Source organism: Aegilops tauschii, chromosome 1 (assembly GCF_002575655.3).
Source record: "Aegilops tauschii subsp. strangulata cultivar AL8/78 chromosome 1, Aet v6.0, whole genome shotgun sequence".
Taxonomy (NCBI): Eukaryota; Viridiplantae; Streptophyta; class Magnoliopsida; order Poales; family Poaceae; genus Aegilops; species Aegilops tauschii.
Genome location: NC_053035.3, coordinates 190,572,117 through 190,579,028, shown reverse-complemented (window position 1 = coordinate 190,579,028; position 6,912 = coordinate 190,572,117). Strand labels below are relative to the sequence as shown.

At 44.6% G+C, this 6,912-nt stretch overlaps 1 long non-coding RNA gene across 1 annotated transcript; it reads right to left on the bottom strand.

Moving 5' to 3' along the window:
* Positions 1–1,954: 1,954 nt before the first annotated feature.
* LOC120974782 (uncharacterized) lies at positions 1,955–4,779 on the bottom strand. Its single transcript, XR_012204995.1, has 2 exons — positions 4,577–4,779; positions 1,955–4,478 (listed from the first exon to the last, which is right to left on the bottom strand). It is a non-coding gene; the product is annotated as an uncharacterized lncRNA (long non-coding RNA).
* Between the last annotated feature and the right edge of the window lie 2,133 nt (positions 4,780–6,912).

Sequence of the window (6,912 nt, the reverse complement as noted above, 5' to 3'; positions counted from 1 at the left end):
CCACAGATAAGCATGGCAAGACATACGTCAAGTGTTCTCAAATCCTTAAAAGACTCAATCCGATAAGATAACTTCAAAGGGAAAACTCAATCCATTAAAAGAGATTAGAGGTGGAGAAACACCATAAGATCCAACTATAATAGCAAAGCTCGCGATACATCAAGATTGTATCACCTCAAGAACCCGAGAGAGAGAGAGAGAGATCAAACACATAGCTACTGGTACATACCCTCAGCCCCGAGGGTGAACTACTCCCTCCTCATCATGGAGAGCGCCGAGATGATGAAGATGGCCACCGGCGAGGGATCCCCCCTCCGGCAGGGTGCCGGAACAGGGTCCCGATTGGTTTTTGGTGGCTACAGAGGCTTGCGGCGGTGGAACTCCCGATCTATTCTGTTCCCCGATGGTTTTAGGGTATATGGATATATATAGGCGAAAGAAGTCGGTCAGGGAAGCCACGAGGGGCCCACGAGGGTGGAGGGCGCGCCCAGGGGGTGGGCGCGCCCCCTGCCTCGTGCCTTCCTCGTTGCTTCCCTTATGTGCACTCCAAGTCCCCTGGATTGCTTCCGTTCCAAAAATAACTCTGCCGAAGGTTTCATTCCGTTTGGACTCCGTTTGATATTCCTTTTCTGCGAAACACTGAAACAAGGGAAAAAACAAAAACTGGCACTGGGCTCTGGGTTAATAAGTTAGTCCCAAAAATAATATAAAAGTGCATAGTAAAGCCCATTAAACATCCAAGATGGATAATATAATAGCATGAATACTTCATAAATTATAGATACGTTGGAGACGTATCATTGCTACGCATGCAAACTGGGCCAGAAAGTCCAAAAAATCCCTTCCTGCATCGCCCTGGGCCTCCTTTTATACCAAGGGGCTACCACAGTGGCGTGCAGGCACACAGGAGGTGTAAAGTGCTACAATGCACGTGCTTATCACTGACGTCTTAGGACAAACGCATTAAATGCGCTGCTTACGTGCCCTCTAACTTTATTGGGGACAGAAACAGAGCCCGTTCCGTCTGTCGCCGCCTCACCCCATCTTAACACGCATCCAGGATGATGAGGCATGCAACGCCAAGCTGACTGGCTAGCCGCTGCGCTGGAGCGGTGGCAGGATCTTCACGAAGATCTGCATGCCGCCACGCAGGTGCTTTCCTGGTTGGCAGGGCAGTGGAGCCTTGTCGTGCGCAAGCCTCGTCTTGACCATGCAATAGTCCCCTGCAATAATCTTGCTGGGGCCTCGCAAACGTCCCCAGCAAGAACCTTGCTGGGAGCTTTGCCATCTGGTCTTCACAAAGATCTGCATGCCACCACGCATGCGCCCCTGGGTCTTGGTCTTGACATTGTCGATGGTGTCAGAGCTCTCAACCTCAAGGGTGGTGGTCTTATCAGTGCTTCGCAAGCCGTCCCAACAAGGATCTTGCCGGGGCTTTGGGAGCCGTCCCGGCAAGGATCTTGCCGACAATGATCTTGCTGGGGGTCCAGCTTGTGTTCTGCTCTCTGATTACTGGCTTGGACGCCGTCTTGGTCGTCTTGTATTTTGCCCCCAGCTGCCCCCGTCAACCCTTGCCGCGGGTGCGGCTGCAACTGCCCGTGCAGAAGGAAGGGGTACCAAAGGGCCCAGTCTTTAGTACACCGACAGCGCCAAATGGCACAAGTTCCCAGTTCAAACCCAATTATCTACAAAAAAATGTTTTCTAATGTAGTAATTGTTTGTATCTTTGTAATTCTTAAAGATAATAATGATTCTTTTAAAATATGTAATGTCATTTTCAGCCTACTAACATCAAGATATAGTAAGGCGAGAGAAACTATGATTGTAATTATCTTCTCCATATTCAAACGGTTGAGAACTTGAAGCAAAATGGAGTGTAAGCCCAATTAAACTAAAACTTGAAGCCATTATTTTTCTCAACTAGGGGTATATGATCTTGACTTTGTACAGAGAATTATTTTCATATCAAAGCCTTTATTTGGTGATAAAGTTTCTCCCTTAATACTCCTCCGTCACTCAATGCACGACGTTTTTGCAAGCTATCATTTACTCAAAGGATATCCCAGAACCTATGGAATAAAATTGAGTGAAGAACCTTTTCTTAGAGCAAGAGTGTCATGGCCCAAAACCTTCGTGGTTGCATGAATGAAACTTAAGTGTTGTTTAGCGCCTACAGCTCCTAAAGGATCTCCCATGAACAGGGGACAAATTAACAAAACAGCTAACAATGCTGGTGCCAAGACTCGACAAACAAAATTCCACATGCTCAGGATCTTGACATCAATCGCCTCAGGTGGCCCACCCTGTCACCGCTTCATTAATCCTTTGTTTTTCAGTGCTGCTTAGCTAGGAAACTTCCAGCAGTTGCGGGATGGAGTTGAAGGGCCGAGCCCAAGATCAGCTTCATCGAGTATGTAACTGTACTTTTTAGTCAGTAGTAGGATGAATGAACTCACTATGTATGCAAGTAGAAAATAGGACAAATATTGTCATACCTCATCCATTGGCAGGGGTATCGCCGATCTGAACCTGACTATAAAACGTACCAACATGTAAAGGAAGGATTATAGAAAAATTAAGAGAAGCAGATGCCAAGTAGAGAAAAAAAGCATGTATCTTAGTCAGCTCGACATACACTACCAGTATCAAACAATTCTAGTTCTCTAAAGGTGTATGTACAGAGAAATTTAGCCAGACAACTTGCCCATAAGCATGAGCTCCCACATGCTGAAATCATTGATTATTTCTAAATGGCCAACAACAAATTAGATACATATGGGAAGACAAAGCTTCAGAAATTTCTTACTATGTATTACAAAGGTAAAAGGCTAGCAGTAACACTGACAAGTATTCAAGTGTAAGATAAAGTGTAAGAATTAAAGGCATTTACATGGACTACCATTAGCTCATAGGCAAGGTCTGCTGCTAATGGATCGCCACTAAGTACTTGAAGTTACTATGCAGTCTGCAATGAAAGAACTTCATTATAAACATATGTTCCTAGCCTGGTCCTTTCTTTGAAAAGAGAAGCAAAAAAGGATTATGCAATAGACACACTAAACACCAAGGCGATGAAAAATATTCACTGTTGTACCTCATATTTTTCGACTACACATCTAAACTGGCCCTAAAAAATATATTACAGATAATGAAAAAAACTTCTTAAGGCACTCACAGGTTATGATTCTGCCAACCTACCATTTTCTCTCATTCTGTAAAATGACCATGTCAACACTAAGTTATATGAAGCTACAAAGAGATAATAATAAGAGCGACATTGATGAAAACTCAAACCACAATGTACGTCGTGGTAGTACCGCCTTTGTTCTAATAAAATCATACTATAATGATTTGCGTATAGAAAATTATATACATCTACCTGACCTATGTTATAATAGCATTATATATATGCTTCACTCAGTGTGCGTATATTTTTTAGAATGTAAATCTTCCCATATTTTGAGAAACCATTTCAGGATTGCAAGGAACAGTTTTGCAAGGAACAACATTGGAAGTAAATCACAGACATATATCTACTAAAAACCAGTGTTGTTTCCTCCCTGCTCATTTTGATTTGCTGCTAGTATCCAAGTGACAAAGAGTTGTATGGTCAGTGGCATTTGGTTAGCCACTGACCCACAGCTTGTTTAGTTCTCTAATCTAAACCCTCTCAGTAGTATACTCATCCAGAGGTACACCACAGCTCCAACTTGAGCAAATGAAACTGAACTTATGCTTAAATGACGGAATGAGACAAAAACTATTAGGAGGCTATAGAACATGAAAGCACACACAGAAAGCAGAGCAGCAAGACAGGCAAGGATCACAACAGCAAACCTTGACGAGGTCCAACGAGCAGAATGGAAACGCGGCAACGAGCTAAACGAAGATTCTGCACGAAATCAGCAAGATGGAACAACCTGTAAAATAGAAAGGGAAATAATCAGTATAGAACAACGGCATGCAACTATATAGGATCTATAATAAACAAACCAACTGTACCGAAAGACAAAAGATCACACGACATTGTGAAATAATCAGTCCATAAAGATCATTAGTACATAAGAGATCAGAACACGGGAGAAAGCAACGACCACTGAAAGCACACTCTGCCTGTGCTGCAATGGTATTCCAAAACAGGTGCAACGATGGAAACAAAAGTGTTCATCCATTCCAACGCAAACAGCAAAACAAGCAACAAAATAGAAGCAAAACAAAAAGACACATCGCCTTCAAACATCACTATTTTACAAAAGTATCAGCATCATCGTATCCTCATACAAGCCGCGGAAACCGACACCGCGAACCATGCACAACCAACGCAAGATGAAAACACACGACATCATTCATCGAGCAACCCTCGCGCATTTCATCAAACACCTAACAGGCATGCACCCATAGAGAAGCAGAGCAGGCTGGACAGCAAGGACGGAACGACCCACGCTCCTACGAAGGAGCCAACGCGAAAGTCAAGGAAGCTGCGCACGAAGGGAGCAAATGGAAACAGACGAGATCAGTAAATCGTACAAACAACAGCAGGAAAGAACCGGAGGAGCAGACTAGAAAGAATCTTAACCAACAGCACCAATGGAGGAATAGATGGCCATGGTGCAGAGCCGGAGGGCAGGGCGTTCGAACGGGACGAAGCGAGGCGACGTAGAGAGTGCGCAGCGAGTGGGTGAAGCGAGCGTGCACAGAATGAGAAGGAGGAGAAGAAGACAAGGGGGAAATCGAAGAGAAAAAAGGCCCTTGGCGAGTCACTACTAAGAAATAGCTTATACACATAACCTTAGCAGCAACACGGTTTAAAAAGAGGCGCTACTGCTAATTAGTAGTAGCACTTTCTAGTTTCGAGCGTTACTAGTAGATTTTTAGCAGTAGCACGTTCTGGCAAACCGCACTGCTGTTATGGCCAGCCCGGGCCGAGGTGCCCATCCCCACTTAGCAGTAGCGCCTGTCATGGACCTGCGGTACAACTATTGACTTTAGTAGTAGCGTTGGACCTAAAAATGCGTTACTACTAAGCCCAGGACCTCTCAGTCTCCCCTCCTCACTCTCCATCTCCACTCTCTCTCCCACCCTCGTCGGCGGCCTGCCCCCGAACTGCTCCGGCCGCCCCCCCGGCCCGTGCCCGCCCTCCTCCATCGCCGTCGCCGCCTCCTTCCTCGTCAGTAAGCCGCCTCCCTCCTCCCTCCTCCTACTCTCTCCTTTCTCCTCCCTCCTTCCTCCTCGGTCGGCCGCCCTCCTCCTCCTCTCTCTCTCCTCCCTCCCTCCCTCCATCCTCATCTGGGCACCATCCTCCCTCCTCCTCCTCTCTCTCTCCTCCCTCCCTCCCTCCTCCCTCCTACCTCCCTCCATCCTTCCTCCCTCTGTTCTGGTAGAATGAGGCTTTTTTAATGTTTTTCAAATACAATAGAATGTAGAATGTAAATTTTTAGTAAATGTAGGGGTTATAAGATATTTAGCATTGTAGATTATTTGAATAGAATAGAAAATTTTCAATAGTGTAGAGTATTTGAATGGAATAGAATATTTTTAGTAATGTAGGGGCAAAACAACGAAATACCTTTAAAAATTTAGTATTAATTTAGGTTATTTGAATATAATAGAATACAAAAAAATTAGTAATGGTTTCTATGGTTCAAGAAGTAGACAGTAGGTAAAAAAACCAGGGAATTTTTCTAGGGTTTAGGGTTTCACTAAACCCTAAAATGAGGATAATAATGTTTTTGTTTATATTTTGTTTTTGCAGAAATCAAGGACCCTGCACCATCCCTGCTGTCGTCCCCGTCACCGACCTCCTCCCACCTCGAGGTGAGACCAGCCAAATCCCCATGTCGATGATGATGTAGATGTTTTGATAGATGTATTAGAGTAGTAGATGAGTAGTTGTGACAATTTCCATGGAATAGAAAATTTTCAATGTAGGTCTTTCAAATATGATGGACATTTAGACATGTGTTATGTAGTGTTGTGTGCAACAACTGCCTGCCCAAGTGGCCTATATTTGCAGGGAACACCTCAGAGTGGCCTATGTTTTGCTGGAGTGTTGATTAATTTTCATTCCGGCAAATTTCAGGCGCACGATATATGTCCTTTTTAGCAAAGGTCATGCCAGATTTTTCCGTGAATTTTGGCATGACTTGTCCTAGAATATGTAGAAAATATCGAGTGGCCCAGATTTTCTAGAAAGATAATTAAATGACATTTCGGGTTGACTTTAAGTCTGTCAGGACTCCACCATATATAAGAGAAGAAGAATGCCGACTGTTGTCGTGGGGTCGTTCTTCCTCTTTTTTCTCGTGATAGACCTTTTGGTAATGCACGGGAAGGAAGAGAAGAACGGCCATCACCGATGGTCGCAAAATGTCAGAGAGGAATCAGTGAGGGAGAGTCTCCACCATATATGAGAGGACGAAGAATCCCGACTGTTGTCATGGGGGTCGCTTCTCCTTCGCTCCCGTGTGCTAGACATCTTGGTGTAATGCACTCAGGCACGAAGGGAGGAGGGACCATCACCGACGGTCGAATATATACACCATGTGAGCTGAGAGTTTTCAAGAAAAGGCTCGACAGACCGATAGTCAATCCGTGATGAATAATAATGATCTAATTTAGTTTTTGTAGTACATATATTGAATTTTAGAATTTTAATCTTTGAATTATGAACATAGGAAATGTGTGACGACGACGATAGGATACTGGAGTGCGACTACTACGGCGAGGATCGGGGTCTATGCGACAGGCCTCACCTAGTAGACAGTCAGCTCTTCAGTATTAAGCTTGGCGAGACCTTCGATGTTGACACGCACTGGTGCAGAGACCTGCTATACAAACGGTTTTTGACCCCTTTCCGCGACGGCGGTTGGAACCATCGCCAAGTGAGTGTGGGTGTTAGGGGGGTCCTTCCCA